The following is a 17,697-nucleotide window of genomic DNA, read 5'->3' on the forward strand; positions in this document are numbered from 1 at the left end:
TTGCATCACCTATTACAAATTTATAGTATTCCAGAGGGAGAACTTTGATGTTATAAAACCTTTGTAACCATAAGACTAAGCTCTCATAAGAGAGAAGAAGAAGAAAGTAAAACATATTTAGGGTTTCCAACAGTAAATGACATTTATTGATGCTATAGCATGTGCCTGACACTGTTCTAAAGGTGTTGTGTGAATTTTCTTTTTTATTTATTACCACAATACTGTGAACAAATACAAATATCTTTCCAGTTAGTGCATTCCCTCAAATTGAACTTCTGGCTGCAAGGAAAGCTAGGAATGATTATGGTTTTATTAGTAAGGAAAATTATCAAAATGGATATTAGGTTGGCTACTAGCAGTCTTGGCCTCATGCTTTCAGTAAATAGTGTGCACTTCAGATCATGTGGCATTGGAGAAAGGAAGAACATGTTAATAATATAACATGGTTAGGTCATGGAGTCTTGATTATTGTTTCCTAATGGTACTGTTTGACTTCATAGGCTACAAGACAAATTTCTTCAAGTGTAAATTTTTCGATTGAAGAAGACATAAAGCCTTTGAGAATTTACTGTATATTCAGCACTTTGCCGGGTATAGGATAAGGATACAAAATCATGAAAGCCTAATTTCTTTCCCCAGAGACTTATGAATGTGGCTGAAAAGAAAAAGTACAACACATGCAAAATAATTATGAAATAATGATGTATGACAGGAATGCAGAGAAGGGAGAGATCAGTGTGCATGAATTAATGAGAAAAAGCCTCATGGAGAAGGAGCAGCATAGGTTAGATCTTAAGGAATGAGAAATATTGCAGCAGATGAGAAGGACTGCCAGAGTAGGTTATAATATAGTAGTGGAAGAGAAACTGAAATAAATACATTTAAGAATGGTAAGAGTTTGTGGGCCAGGCATGGTGACTCACGCCTGTAATCCCAGCACTTTGGGAGGCTGAGGCAGGCAGATCACTTGAGGTCAGGAGATTGAGACCAGCCTTGCCAACAAGGTGAAACCCTGTCTCTACTAAAAATACAAAAATTAGCCCAGTGTGGTGGCATGTGCCTATAATCCCAACTACCCGGAAGGCTGAGGCACGAGAATTGCTTGAACCTGGGAGGCAGAGGTTGCAGCGCACCACTGTACTCCAGCCTGGGCAACAGTGAGACTCTGTCTCAAAAAAAAAAAAAAAAAAAGAGAGTTTGTGACTTAGATTTAATGCCATCTGCAAAACAGATGAAAACAACTATTGCAGTACTCTGAAACTCAACCAAAAGCATATAATAATCTGAAAAGTGTTTAAGCTTGAGAAACTGCTAATCTTTGCACAACAACAGTGGGAATCTGTGGCATTCATGCCTGCAGCTGCTCCTGTCCCACTCCACACTTTCCCTCTTCCAGGGTTGGTTGGTTGGTTGGTTGGTTATAGAGTGTCTTCCAGGGTGAGAAAGGTTTTGAGGACTACTACCTTACCTGCTGTGCTTGGAAAATTTTCGCTCATCTCTGAGTGGCAGGTATTGCATATGCCTGCCAGCATTATCTGCAGAAATTACTGTCTTGATGACATGTGTGCTTTGAGAGCCATTGGCTCTTTCAGCCTAAGATAATGGTTAGCTGAGGCTTCATGCATATGCAGAGGAGCCATGAAAAAGGGTCCAGGGGGAAGAAAAATCTGAATAGATGTGCAGATCCTTTGGCAAAGGAAAACAACTTTTGTTGACCTGGGGTATTTGAGTGAATCCTCTGTTGAGTAGTTGGCTGCCCACTAAGATACACAGATGCATGGCCAGACCCTGAAAGTCAGGCTTTAAAGTAATGCAAAAATAAAAGAAATAATAAAACTGAACAGAGAAATCAGCAACTGCAAATTGTGGAAGAAGACAGATTTCATAGAATCCAGAGTAATGTTATACTGTATTATATAAAATGTCTATTTTTAAATATAAAATTATGACACATGCCAAGAAACAGGAAGTTGTGGCAGTGAGAAAAAGGCAGACAATAGAAATCATACTTGATTGGTCTTCGGAAAAGCCTGAGTCCTGTCCTCTCGCTCTCCCCACTGGACAGCATGAGCTTCACCACTTGCTCCACGTTCTCCACCAAACTACCGGTCTCTGGGCTCTGTGCAGGCGCCCAGCTATGGCACCCAGCCAGTCAGCAGTGTGGCCAGTGTCTGTGCAGGCACCGGGGGCTCTGGTTCCCAGATCTCCGTGTCCCACTCCACCAACTTCTGGGGTGGCATGGGGTCCAGGGGCCTGGTTGTGGGGATGGCGGGGGGTCTGGCAGGACTGAGAGGCATCCAGAATGAGAAAGAGACCATGCAAAGCCTGGACGATTGCCTGGCCTCCTGCCTGGACAGAGCAAGGAGCATGGAGACCGGAAACCAGAAGCTGGAGAGCAAAACCCAGGAGCACCTGGAGAAGAAGGGACCCCAGGTCAGAGACTGGAGCCATTACTTCAAGACCATCGAGGACCTGAGGGCTCAGATCTTCCCAAATACTGTGGACAGTGCCTGCATCGTTCTGCAAATCAACAGTGCCTGTGTTGCTGCTGATGACTTTAGAGTCAAGTATGAGACAGAGCTGGCCATGCCCTAGTCTGTGGAGAGGGACATCCATGGGCTCCGCAAGGTCACTGATGACACCAATGTCACTCAGCTTCAGCTGGAGACAGAGATCAAGGCTCTCAAGGAGGAGCTGCTCTTCCTGAAGAAAAACCTCGAAGAGGAAGTAAAAGTCCTACAAGCCCAGACTGCCAGCTCTGGGTTGACCATGGAGGTAGATGCCCCCAAATCTCAGGATCTCACCAAGATCATGGCAGACATCTGGGCCCAATATGACGAACTGGCTCAGAAGAACCAAGAGGAGCTGGACAAGTACTAGTCTCAGCAGATTGAGGAGAGCACCACAGTGGTCACCATGCAGTCTGCTGAGGTTGGAGCTGCTGAGTTCATGCTCATGGAGCTCAGACGTACAGTCCAGTCCTTGGATATTGACCTGGACTGCATGAGAAATCTGAAGGCCAGCTTGCAGAACAGCCTGAGGGAGGTGGAGGCCCACTACACCCTGCAGATGGGGCAGATCCTGTAGACTGGATCCTGCTGCACCTAGAGTCAGAGCTGGCACAGACCCTGCAGAGGGACAGCGCCAGGCCCAGGAGTAGGAGGCCCTGCTGAACATCAAGGTCAAGCTGGAGACTGAGATCACCACCTACTGTCACCTGCTGGAAGATGGTGAGGACTTCAGTCTTGGTGATACCCCAGACAGCAGCAACTCCAGGCAAACCATCCAGAAGACCACCTCTCCCAGGATAGTGGATGGCAAAGTGGTGTCTGAGACCAGCGACATCAAAGTTCTGAGACATTAAGCCAGCAGAAGCAGTGTACCCTTTGGGGAGCCAGGAGGCCAATGAAAAGTTCAGAGGTAAAAAAAAAAAAAAAAGAAAAAAGAAATCTTACGTGGTTGTCTCCAGATGTTAAATTTTACAAAGATTTTAAAGCAGCTATTATAAATGTGTTCTAAGAACTAAATGAACTATGTATAAAGAATTAAAGGAAAGGGTTATAGCAATAACTCAACAAATAGATAATCTCAACAAGGAGTTAGAATTTATATAAAACTCAAATGGAACTTCTGCTGTTGAAAGGATATAAAAGATATAGAAAGTGAAATAGGCCTGGATGCAGTGGCTCATGCCTATAATCCCAGCACTTTGGGAGGCCAAGGCCAGCAGATCGCTTGAGCTCAGAAGTTCAAGAGCAGCCTGGGCAACATGGTGAAACCCTGTCTCTACCAAAAAAAATACAAAAAAATTAGCTGGGCGTGATGGCACACACCTGTGGTCCCAGCTACTTGGGAGGCTGAGGTGGGAGGATTGCTTGAGCCTGGGAGGCAGAGGTTGCAGTGAGCCCAGATCTCACCACTGCACTCCAGCCTGGGTGACAGAGTGAGACCCAGTCTCAAAAAAGAAAAAAAAGTTCATAAGTTGTTTTCATAAGTTGTTTTATGGATGTAGACCTAATATGTCTTGTTGTTAAGTTTTTGTCTAAATGTTTGTAGTAGGTGAGCATATGGTGATGTTGAATAGAGTAGACTCTTTAGTAACTACTGTTGGGGAGGAATACTTTTCTCTCTTAAATTCTTTGGGGAGAGGGCTGCAATTTAAACTGACGAAAGGCAGATTAGCAAGAGGACAAAAAATCAGATTTAATTACATATGTACATATAGGAGTTTGCAAAAAAATGTGACTTAAGGTAGCTTATATATCATCTCAGTAGGAGATGGGGATGGAGAGGGACACAATTTGTAGAAGGGCACATTTTGTAGAACAAATGACTTCTTAGAATGGGAGCGGAAGAAAGGGCACTTGTGACTTTTTGGAAAATTAAGGTGGTCCTTAGGAGAAAAGACAGGAGATGTGATAGTTTTGTAACAATATCTGTTTGGGAGTGGTCCTAGAAGAGATTAAGTTGCTCCAGGGGAGGAGATTTATGACAAATGAGATTTTTTGGAGGGCTCTGCTCTGCTTTTAGGTAGATAAAGTATACTAGGAACTTGAGTGCTATCAACAATCCATGAGTCAATACATACATACATACATACATACATACATATATACATATGTACAGTTGAGTTTATGACAATTAAGTTTGTGTGTTCATTTATTTATTTTAGAGACAGAGTCTCCCTCGGTCACCCAGGCCCAGGTGCAGTGGTCCAATCATAGCTCACTATAATCCGGAACTCCTGGGCTCAAGAGATCCTCCCATCTCAGCCTCCTGAGTAGCTGGGACTATAAGTCATGCCACTGTTGGGCTAATTAAAAAAAAATTTTTTTTTTAAGAGATAAGTTCCCACGATGTTACCCAGGCTGGTCTTGAACTCCTGGCTTCAAGCAATCCTCCTATCCCAGCCTGCCAAAATGTTGCAATTACAAGTATGAGCCACCACATCTGGCCCAATCATATTATTCTTATTTTGTGCATGAAGAAGCTAATAGAGGTTCAGTCACACAGTTAGTCATGGACCCAGGCTTTTGCTTGACCCTCAAGCTATGTTCTTTCCAGTAACCGTACTGTTTGTCATTATGGAGGGCATTCCTCCATACATACACAGGCATATTCCGTCTATAGACTGTATTAAGAGTGCCCTAACCTCAGATTTATATATTTACAATTTTCTGACCAGTTATTTTCAGAGGTAACAAAGATTTCTTAAAAAAAAAAAAAAAGGTAGGAGGTTACGTTAGGAGCAATTAAGCAATTTGTTTATCCCTGCCAGAGTACCTAGGACTACAGGTGTATGCCACCTTGCCTGGCTAATCTTTGTATGTCTTCTTTTGAGAAGTGTCTGTTAATGTCTTTTGCCCACTTTTTAATGGCATTGTTTTTTGCTTGTTGAATTGTTTAAATTCGTTATAGATTCTGGATATTAGATATTTGTTGGATGCATAGTTTGTGAATATTTGTGAATCTATAAATATTCACAAAAAATATTCACTACAGATATTCACAAACTGTGCATCCAACAAAGGTCTGTAGATTGTTTGCTCTGTTGATAGTCTCTTTTGCTGTGCAGAAGCTCTTTAATTAGTTCCCAATTGTCAATTTTGTTTTTGTTGCAATTGCTTTTGAGGACTTTGCCAAGTCCAGTGTCCAGAATGGTATTTCCTAGGTTTTCTTCTAGGATTTTTATAGTTTAGGGAGTCCTTTCCCCATTGCTTGTCATTGTCGACTTTGTTGAAGATTAGATGGTTGTAGATATATGCAGCTTTATTTCTGGGTTCTCTTTTCTGTTCCATTGGTCTCTGTGTCTGTTTTTGTGCAGGCACCATGCTGTTTTGGTTACTGTAGCCTTATAGTATAGTTTGAAGTCAGGTAATATAATGTCTCAGCTTTGTTCTTTTTGCCTGGGATTGCTTTGGCTTTTCAGGCTCTTTTTTGTTCTATATGAATTTTAGAGTAGTTGTTTTTCTAATTTTGAGAAAATGACATTGGTAGTTTGATAGGAATAGTATTAAATCTATAGATTGCTTTGGGTAGTTTGACCATTTTAACAATATTTATTCTTCCAATCCATGAGCATAGAATGTTTTTCCATTTGTTTGTATCATCTCTGCTTTCTTTCAGCATTGTCTTGTAGTTCTCCTTATATCTTTAACCTCGTTCGTTAGATGTATTTCTTGGTATTTTGTGTGTGTGTGTGTGTGTGTGTGTGTGTGTGCGCGTGCGCGTGCGTGCCCATTGCAAATGGGATTGCATTCTTGATTTAGCTCTCAGTTTGGACGTTATTCATATATAGAAATGTTACTGATTTTACTACCTTTATTTTTTTTATCCTGAAACTTACTGAAATTGTTTATTAGTTCTAGAAGCCTTTTGGTGGAGTCTTTCGGGTCTTCTAGGTATATAATCATATTGCCAGTGGAGAGATAATTTGGCTTTTTTCATTTTTCCTATTTGAATGCATGCCTTTTATTTCTTTCTCTTGCCTGATTGCTCTGGCAAACAGTAGCTTCTTAAGAGAGTCTTTGTGTTAGGCGTATATTTTGATGCAGTGTTTCTGCATAAGCAAAAGATACTTTTGTTATTTTAGTACATTTGACGTATACCATTTAGTTACTTAGAATTTTTCAGTGTGGAAAAGGACTTCTCCAATTTTATTTTAGTATTTTTTTCTTCATTTAAACACATTGTTTAATGAATTCAAAGGAAGTCTCCTTTACATGATAGCAATAATATAAGAAGGACATGGCTATTAGAAAATTGTGGTCACTAATTTCAGGAACACTATTATTTAAAAGTCCTGTGCCTTCTAGATTCCTCAAGGATCTAGAACTAGAAATACCATTTGATCCAGCCATCCCATTACTGGATATATACCCAAAGGATTATAAATCATGCTGCTATAAAGACACATGCACATGTATGTTTATTGCAGCACTATTTACAATAGCAAATACTTGGAACTAACCCAAATGTCCATCAATGATAGACTGGATTAAGAAAATGTGGCACATATACACCATGGAATACTATGCAGCCATAAAAAAGGATGAGTTCATGTCCTTTGTAGGGACATGGATGAAGCTGGAAACCATCATTCTCAGCAAACTGTTGCAAGGACAAAAAACCAAACACTGCATGTTCTCACTCATAGGTGGGAATTGAACAATGAGAACACTTGGACACAGGAAGGGGAACATCACACACCGGGGCCTGTCATGGGGTTGGGGGAGGGGAGAGGAATAGCATTAGGAGATATACCTAATATAAATGACGAGTTAATGGGTGCAGCACACTAACATGGCGCGTGTATACGTATGTAACAAGCCTGCACGTTGTGCACATGTACCCTAGAACTTAAAGTGTAATAATAAAAAAAAGGAAAAAAAAAAGTCCAGTGCCAACTTATGTCCAATACAAAGTAATTTCAAGAATGGGCAGATTCCTTCACCTGCTTCCAGTTTTTTAAATAAAGTAACAAAAAACAGCAGGCAACTGATGATGTAGAACAGAAGATGTAAGTGCTTCCAAAATAATTTAAGTTAATGAGACTCAGTTTATAGGCATAAATATAGGTGATATGAGGAACCATTCAGGGAACCAATGAAGTCTGAAATAATGGAAAGAGTAGGAGAATACATAGTTACAAGACAGCAAATAGAATAGTGACTGCATCAAATGGAGATGGAGAAAGCCACACATAATCATGAAGTGTCTGCTTAGAGACATTCTTCAATTTCACATGTACCTTGAGAATGTTTTCTTTATCTTGCCCATCTTTATTTCTTTCTTGGTATTAAGCGCAGTGCCCTATATCTAGGAGACCCTCGAATATATATATATTTTGCCTAAGTGAATTTTAGGGAGCTTCCTATACGAGTAGTTATACTCGTCCTTTATTTTTTAGTATCACTTTTTTATGATTGAGAATATCTCTTAATCTAAGGAATCATATGTACTGTACCTGGGTATTTACATTTTCGTAGCCAGTTGGGTACAAAACCTTAGGACATCCCTCCATTTGGAGAGGAGTGGGATGTGCAGGTTGCTCTCCAGATCCCTGGCACATGCTTTATTGAACACCCATGTAGTTTAGACTTTGTCAAGTTGCTTATATTCACAACTAATACTGCCTATTAAATTATTCTTGGGAAAATTCACTAAGATTTTCTTTTGATGTATAACTTTTCTTTCTTTTTTTTTTCTTTTTTTTTTTTTTTTGAGACAGAGTCTTGCTCTGTCGCCAGACTGGAGTGCAGTGACGTGATCTCAGCTCACGGCAACCTCCACCTCCCGGGTTCAAGCGATTCTCCTGCCTCAGCCTCCCTAGTAGCTGGGACTACAGGTGTGCACCACCACACCCAGCTAATTTTTGTATTTTTAGTAGAGATGGGGTTTCACCATTTTGGCCAGGATGGTCCCGATCTCCTGACCTCGTGATCCGCCCGCCTCGGCCCCCCAAAATGCTGGGATTACAGGCGTGCACTACCGCGGCCGGCCAGCTTTTCATTTTTATAAATTCATAGTGCCTTTTCTAAGAAGAGGGGAATTGCTATGGAAAGTGTCAGTCAAAGTCAAAATAAAAATACAGAGATGAATCTCTATGCAAAACATTTTATTTGAGAATGTACATAAAACAGAATTGCAATTTGGGGCCACATATACAGTTTGGGGTGGTTTTGTTATGTCTGAAGAACAAAGAAAAGCTTGGGAAATTAGAGAAATGCAACATATTGTTTTAGAAGAAAGCTCATTGGCGCTAGAGTGACAATGGTGGAGTCATGCCAGTTCGTTTCAGCAGTTACTAGTTATAACTGATCTTAGGGTTATAGCAGGCAGTTTCAGCAGCTGGGCTTTATGGCTAATTTTTGGAGCAGGTGCTATGTGCCCCAAGTGCTTTCCCCCACTGGCCCCTCAACTCTGATTTAGTTGGGTAAGACAAAAATGACCCAATTTGCATAATTAGCTCTCACCAAATAATCCCAGTGGTTCATATTTTATCCTTTAGTAATAAATACATTGCCCCAGCCCAAAATTTAACATACTCTCTCTTACTGCATTGATGACAGTCATTAAAATGCCATTTATTTAGGTATTCTAGTGTTTTGTTTCGTTGTGTTTTGAGAGATCATACCATAATAATTCCAGATAAGTCATTTAAGCTCTTGGAAAGGGATAATGTTTATTGTGCCACTGATCCAGAAACTAAGGCAGTGTCTTGTGTAATAATGTGAGAGAGGGAGGAAACCAAAGTTTATTGTGTGTTATATGCTAAACAGTTCCCAGAATGTAGCTATTTATGGTTAGGATCTTGTTGGCTACTATGAGTAATAGCAAATGAGTAACATTATTCAAGAGCTGACTGCAGACCTTGAAGAATGTTTAATCCAATATATTATGATCACATTACACACATTATGTGAAAATATGACCTTTATGTAGAGAGAATCATAGACTATTGAAAGTGGAAAGAACCTTGTAGATTATGTCATTTAACTGCCTTGTGTTGTAGATGAAGAAAAGAGGTTAAGTGTTTGTCCAGAGGCTCCCATCACGCATCACTGTGGTGGGAAAAAATTCTTGTAAGAGTGAGAGAAAATTTCTTCATCTCAGTTGGTTAGGAATCCCTTATCTCTCATTATATAGGCTTTCTATGGCCATTGTTTCCAAGACTGGATTTTAAGAATCAGAAAAATTAGTCTTTTGCCAACCAAGAACATATGAAAAAATTAAAATCGATTATCAGTTAATACTTTAAATTTACTTTGAGAAAAGCAAAATATTTTTTTTTTTTTTTTTGAGGCAGAGTCTCACTCTGTCACCCAGGCTGGAGTGCAGTGGCGTGATCTTGGCTCACTGCAACCTCCACGTCCTGGGTTCAAGAAATTCTCCTGCCACAGCCTCCCAGGTAGCTAGGACTACAGACATGCGCCACCATGCCCTGCTAATTTTTGTAATTTTAGTAGAGATAGGGTTTCCCCATGTTGGCCAGGCTGGTCTTGAACTCCTGGGCTCAAGTGATCCATCCGCCTTGGCCTCCCAAGGTGCTGGGATTACAGACGTGAGCCATTGCACCCAGCTGAGAAAAGCAAAATAATCTTAATAGCTAAATAGGAGGAATGACTTAATTTCAAAATTAACTGTTTATTAAATAGAATACAGTTAATTCACAATATTAATATTTTCCTCTCATTATTACAAACTGGCAAAAGCATCATCTTGGATTGGCAGAAGTTCATGGAGTGGTATGTGGAAACCAGTTTCCTAAAGCTGCAGTTATTAGGTGGAGGTGAAGCGCAGTGTCACCATCCTGAAGTGGTACTGCAGTGACTTTATTTCAACGTTTGTCTAATGTAAATAAGGGTTATGTTATTAAATAATTAGAAGTAGAAGCATATTGCTTGGGATAGTCGGTATGTGACTCTTCTTTTTGTCATGAAAAATCCCAGAGCCCTTATATATGATACCTGATGCTTTCAATTTTGACTGATTTTTGTCAGTTGTGTTTGCAAGTTCTGACCGATATTATCTCCATAGGCAGCAAAGTAGATTTATGCCGTTTTCCCAGTCTTTGCTGCTTGTAGACATGGACTCTTTCAGCAGTTCCTTGGCACCAAATCCAGACACCAAGTCTTTCATTTGCCCATCTCTCTGGCATTTTTCAGGCTTTCTGTGGGTACCTGGGTTTTCTTCTAGCTCTCTGCCATGGCTCTGTGGCTGTCTACTGCTCAAAGAAAGAGCTTTACATCTTAGGTATACCATTTATGCTGACAGCTGCCGCACTGGCATAGAGACGTTTTTAATGGGATGGGTTAGCATACTAGGTGATCCAATAACGTAGATGATCTATGGGGCTCTGGGCTTTAGTATTAACTTAGAACCACGAAGACCTCAGTGCATGCTAGATATGATCTCTGTTTATCTGATTATGGATGTAGGAAATCTTAGGGAAATAAGATGACTTTAATGTTACTTCTATTTAATTACTCTTTCTCATGTGGCTTAGGGATGTTTTTTATAATATGTCTTAAAATGTTAACATTGTCTTTGATAAACAGGAGTCACTAGTATAAATGCTAATTGTGTACATTTTTCATGACCTCAGTTCACTTAATTACTTAAAGCAAATTTTTAGTTTTTGTTTGGTGATAAGGCAAAGGGCCCGGAACATTACACACCTGACTGACACTTAATACAATTTTAAAACACATGCTGAACAAATCTCAGTGGGAGGTTAAGAGTAGTCTGTCAGTGTCAAGGAATACACATATTACATTGTAAAATTGTAACCATGGGCTAGTTGTTTATATATTTATTTTAAACTATAATATTTAAACTATGGACACATCTAAAGACTGTGTGAGATTATATTTCAGACTTTGTATATTTTCTTGTGATATTGAAATTGGTACAGATCTCAAATGGTTTACCAAAATGGTTATTTGCAGGTGACCAAACCAAAGGAATGCTGGTTTAATTTCTTACAGAATTGCCTTACTTGCTGTTTGATATATGTATTCCTGAAAATCTGTGCTGTGCTGTTAGGGCCCTTGCTGGAAACAGATAGCATACTCAAATTGGGTGATTCAAAGAGAGTTTAAATAAAATAACACATGTGGGAGCTGAGACTCATTATCCTTCCTCCCTTCCCCTCCCCTTCTCTTCCCTCCTACCCTCCCCCTCTCCTCCCTTTCTTCCTCCCTCTCTTTCTGAGACAGGATCTCACTCTGTAACCCAGACTGAAGGCAATGGCTTGATCCTAGCTCACTGTAGCCTCAAACTCATGGAATCAAACAGTCCTCACACCCCAACCTCCTTAATAGCTAGGACTACAGGCATGAGCCACCATGCCTGGTTTATTATCATTTCTAAGCAAGAGGAGATAACCCTTAGTAAAGCCTGCAGAGAAAGCGACATGAAGAGGGTTAGCAACAGGAACTGTGGCCTCTGGTGGATGGATTTAGCCTATCTTCAGTAACCTGACAGTGGGACATCTTTTTTTCTTTTTTTTTTTTTTCTGAGGCAGAGTCTCGCTCTGTTGCCCAGGCTGGAGTGCAGTCGCACGATCTTGGCTCACTGCAAGCTCTGCTTCCCGGGTTCATGCCATTCTGCCTCAGCCTCCCGAGTAGCTGGGACTACAGGCACCCGCCACCACGCCCGGCTAATTTTTTGTATTTTTAGTAGCCAGGATGGTCTTGATCTCCTGACCTTGTGATCTGCCCGCCTTGGCCTCCCAAAGTGCTGGGATTACAGGCGTGAGCCACCGTGCCCGGCCGACGGTGGGGCATCTTATTTCTCCAGATGCTTCCTATGGGGTCAACCCAGTCAGAAACTAGGGGCTGGATTCTGAAGGTCCAGAGAGCCCACTGATGCAATTCATAGGATATGGCTCAGTCTCCCAAGGCAAGGAACAAGATATAGAGAATGCAGTGTGTATTTGGAGGGGCAGTACACTTCATTCTACAAAATTTCACACTAAAATGGATAGAAATAGGCTTGGTGAAAATGTATGCAACATTGTTTTCAGAACAATAATTTGAATACAAAATTAGAACATTTAAAAGTTGTTTTAATGCTAATTAAAAAAATTTAAAAAGTAAAAGATTTTACCTAAAAAAGACAAAGATGCCCTGATGGAATGGGGGTATAAGAAAGAGTTGAGACTGTTAAGTTATGGAGAAAAGAACAAAATGGACAAAGACCAGGGAGTAACACTCTTTAAGCACTTTCAAACCAGAGGACATGGTTAAACTGAGCCATGAAAAACATGATTTCTCCTGGTTTTCTACATTCAGTTGATCTAATGTACTTTGTATTCAGTTGCTGTTAAATTATAGTACAAAAAAGTAAAATGGTATGAATTTTATTTATTAATAAAACTAACTATTTTTTTGAGACGGAGTTTTGCTCTTGTCGCCCAGGCTGGAGGGCAGTGGCACAATCTCGGCTCACTGCAACCTCCGCCTCCCGGGTTCAAGTGATTCTCCTGCCTCAGCCTCCCAAGTAGCTGGGATTACAGGTGCTTGCCATCATGCCTGGCTAATATTCGTATTTTTAGTAGAGATGGGGTTTCACCATGTTGGCCAGGATGGTCTTGAACTCCTGACCTCAGGTGATCCACCTGCCTCAGCCTTCTAAAGCGCTGGGATTACAGGCATGCGCCACCTCACCTGGCCATAATACAACTTCTTTGATGTACTGACATTATTTCTCATTGAGAATCATAATTGTAGCAGGAAAGACTGCAGTGTGTGAGGTCATACATACATACATACATTTAATTATTGTATAATTGAAATTCAATGAACTATACATATTTAAAGTGTATAATATTATGTGTTTGATGTGTATATACCTTTGAAACTCTTTCTACAAACAAGACAATGAACATCTTATTCCCCAAAGTTTCCTCATGTCTCTTTGTAATTCTTCCTTCGGCCCCTCCCAGCTCTTTTCTTCAAGATAACCAATGTTCTACTTTCTGTTACTATAGATTAGTTTGCGTTTTCTAAAGTTTTATATAAGTGGAATCATATAGTATGTACTCTTTTTTTGTCTAGCTTTGGTTACTCAGCGTATTTATTTTGAGATTCAGCCATGATATTACATGTATCAATAGTTTTTTTTTTTTGTGACAGAGTCTCCTTCTGTCACCCAGGCTGGAGTACTGTGGTGCAATCTCGGCTCACTGCAACCTCTGCCTCCTGGGCCCAAACGATCCTCCCACTGGGGAGCTGGGACTATAGGTGAGCCCTACTGTGCCTCACTAATTTTTGTGTTTTTTGTAGAAACAGGGTTTCACTATGTTGCCCAGGCTGGTCTTAAACTCCTGAGCTCATGTAACCCACCTGCTTTGGCCTGCCAAAGTAGTACATTCATTTTTATTGTGAAATATTATTATATTGGATTAGTTTACTAGAGTATGATTATGCTCTCATCTGTTGATGGATATTTTGGTTGTTTTTAGGTTTTGGCCTTTACAAATAATGCTGCTATGAACATTGTATTCAAGTCCGTATAGACATACATATTTCCTTTTCTCTTGAGCAGATACCTACAAGTAGAATGGTTAGATCACATGTTAGATGCATGCTTTTCAAAGTGGTTGTACAATTTTACATCTACAAGTGGTGTATGAAATTTCCAGTTTTTCTGCCACTTGAGAAACACTTGACATAGTCTATTTTATTAAGTCTTTTTTATTTTAGCTATTTTAATAAATATGCAGTGGTGTGTCATTATGGCATTAATTTGGATTTTTACAAGTTGTTCTTCATTTTCAATCCTTAATTCAGTTACCTCTTCATTCATATCTCCCTGTTATTTGGCCATTTTGAGTTTGTGAATTTCTCATTTATAATATTGTTTACCTGCAATTGCTACAGACTTACCTCACGTAAGCTCTTGAAAAGCTATACCTATGCTACTTTACATACACTTTTTTTCGGCATAACAGTTTTTGCACAAAACACAGTTTTCAATAAATATAAGTTAAGAAGTAATATTTCTATGTATAATTTCAGGCAGAGACACTATTGCCAGTTTAGTCAAAGCAACAGTCTCTAGTCAAAGAATATTGTATCAAACTACTTTGAAATGTACGGTTTCCAATTACTGCAGAAGTCCCTTTTAAGGAATTGCACTTCCAGGTCAGACCTATCAATGTTCTTGCGGTGTCCCCTCTCACTTGAATCTGAGCTTCTTTGTGAGACTTGCTTTAACCAATAACATGTCAGTAGACATACCAGAAATGCAAGCTTGATAAATGTTTTTATATTGGGATTTACTCTGTGAAACCACCATAGTCATTATCATATGTGGGTGAAATACCACATGGAGAAAGAGACCCAACCATCCTTACTCTCTCAACTTGCAGCCAACTCAGAAGTAGAAAATAGCTATATGAATGAGCCCAGGAGAGAAAATAGCAGAAGAACAACCCATCTAATTCACAAAATCTGAGAAATAAAGTGATTATTCACTTGAGCCAGTATGGTTTCTAGTGGTTTCTCATACAGCAATAGATACATGAACCATAGTAACCATATTTGTATTAAAACAAAAAGTTTTGCTTTGTTTATATATGCCTAGTTAGTGGGTAGATGTGGTAGTACTGTCACAACTCTTTAATCTGTAGTTTGCCATGTTTCCCTGTGTTTTGGAGCACCCTTGATTTTAGTTTTTATTTAGTCCTAAGTTGTTGTTTGATTTTACAGCAAGGGAATCGTGAGTCCCAGAAAGGTTGAAAAAAGGGTGAGGGGAATGGTGCAGATACAAGGGAAGCAAAGGGGAAGAAACTTTAATCATTTTTCGAAAGATGGCTTTATAGAGAGGATTGAGGGCTGGCAAAGTGGCTCATGCCTGTAATCCCAAGATTTTGGGAGGCTGAGGTAGGAATATCACTTGAGCCCAGGAGTTCAAGGCTGCGGTGAGTTGTGATTGTACCACCGCGATCTAGTCTGGGTAACAGAGTGAGACTCTGTCTCTTACAAACAAAACAAAACGAAATGGAGAGAGAAAGGGAGAAAATTGCAAATGGATGTAGAATAAGAGAAGTTAATTCTCTTTAGAGTTAGGTCAGTCACTGAACTGGTTTTATGTTCTAGGAAGTTTCGTCATCTCCAAAAATAGTCACGGTGTTTGAGAAATGTAAATTGTATGTAATACACTACACGGAGAATGAAAGCCAATGGTGCATTAATATTGTCAAACTGTGAGAGAAGGCAGTCTTCCATCTTGTGCTTTTTTTCACACAGAGATTTTTCTTTTATGACTATGCCAGGTTTTTGTTTGTTTTAATTTTAGTACCATAGTGTTGAGGAAAAGAAAATTCTCATTAAGCATGTCTGATTCTGATACTGAATGTCCCCCTGGAAGTGGATCACCTGACTACTACCTTCCAAAATAAGACTCCCTGGCACTCTTTCTTATCAACAGCCCCTTACAATTAAGTCACTTCTCACTTTGACTAGTATAATAAACTTTCATTATGTGTTAGTATTCAATTCATTTTTCTTTCTCTTGAGTAAATATGAGTTTGTATATAATTCATTACAGTTTTTCCCATTAAAAGTAATGGAAATGATTTTCCATTTAATGCCTTTTCTTTTAGTGGCAGAGTTTTCAGGAAGAAATTACAGTCACTAAGTAGGCATACATGTATTTATAATTATGTTGTGCTGTTGTGTTTTAGTTTTCTGTTTTGTGGGATTTCGGGAAGATATTTTTATTATCTTTTATGATGATGATTTTCTGATGAGACCCTTACCTTCAGCTCCTTTCTTCTTTCTTGCTTTTATCACAAAATTCCCAAGGGACACATCTCATTTCTGATGCTTTCCTTCTCTGATTCTTTCCCTTTGACTGGTATCTCTTGTCCAGCACATGTTCTCGTCTCCTTCCTTGTAATTCCCTAGTAGCCCAGGTTTTGATCCAACAGGTCTTAAGCCTGTTTTCAGCATTTCCCTGCTCAGGGTGAGACTCCCTGCTTCTCAGAGTGAATCCTACATGACTTTTTTCTGTGTTCTGTCACCAGTAGATCCATTCCATTCTTCTGTTTTGCAAGTAATTCTTGCTCAGCTCTGGTGCCAGCTCAGGAGCCATCTTGGCCAATTTTGAATATTTATAATCCCCCTACATAATTGTTATTTAAAGTTAGTGGTGTTTCTGTTTTCTAGTTATGCTGTGTTGTGATTTAGGGGTGATTTCATTTGTTTCCCTTGCCGATGTGTTGTTTTTTGGAAGATATTTGGAGTTAGGTGGTCATATACACAGGCACAAACACATTTGTAAAAATACATGGGTTGGGCTGGGCGCAGTGGCTCTTGACCATAATCCCAATACTTTGGGAGACCAAGGCAGGAGGACCGCTTGAGCCCAGGAGTTCGAAACCATCCTAGGCAACATGGTGAAACCCTGTCTCTACAAAAAATACAAAAATGAGCTGGGTGTGGTGGCATGCATCTATAGTCCTAGCTACGTGGGAGGCTGAGGTGGGAGGATTGCTGGAGCCCAGGAGGTAGAGGTTGCAGTGAGCTGAGATCACACCACTGCACTGCAGCCTGGATGACAGACTGAGAACCTGTCTCAAAAAAAAAAAAAAAAAATTAGGTTGTGTTGCACTTATGTGCACCTTGCTTGCTTTTCTCTTTTAATGTATTATAGTGTGGTTTTATTTAACGATGAATATTCATCCTACCTTATGCACATTATTTCATTATATACATATCTTAGTAATATACATTTTGAAAATATAGATAATAGATTAAAAGAGCTTAAAGCTTAACATAGGCCGCCTTGTGCTTTCACCACATCTCCGAATCTCATGTGTGGCTTTATAAGATTTTGTATCAGAGTATGCTGGTGTCCTAGTTTGTTCCTTGCACTGTAACAAAATACCACAAACTTGGTAATTTATAAATAATACTTATTTATAATAATTTATAAATAATACTTATTTATAATAATTTATAAATAATACTTATTTATAATAATTTATAAATAATACTTATTTATAATAATTTATAAATAGTACTTATTTATAATAATTTATAAATAGTACTTATTTATAATAATTTATAAATAGTACTTATTTATAATAATTTATAAATAGTACTTATTTATAATAATTTATAAATAGTACTTATTTATAATAATTTATAAATAGTACTTATTTATAATAATTTATAAATAGTA

At 39.3% G+C, this 17,697-nt stretch overlaps 1 protein-coding gene and 1 pseudogene across 10 annotated transcripts in view; both read left to right on the forward strand.

The window, feature by feature from the left end:
• Positions 1 to 17,697, forward strand: part of BCAS3 (BCAS3 microtubule associated cell migration factor) — a 717,859-nt gene that overhangs the window by 130,010 nt on the left and 570,152 nt on the right. The gene's annotated exons all lie outside the window — the stretch shown is intronic.
• On the forward strand, positions 27 to 17,408 carry LOC134729525 (keratin, type I cytoskeletal 18-like; annotated as a pseudogene).

This window comes from Pan paniscus, chromosome 19 (assembly GCF_029289425.2).
Source record: "Pan paniscus chromosome 19, NHGRI_mPanPan1-v2.0_pri, whole genome shotgun sequence".
In the NCBI taxonomy this organism is placed as follows: Eukaryota; Metazoa; Chordata; class Mammalia; order Primates; family Hominidae; genus Pan; species Pan paniscus.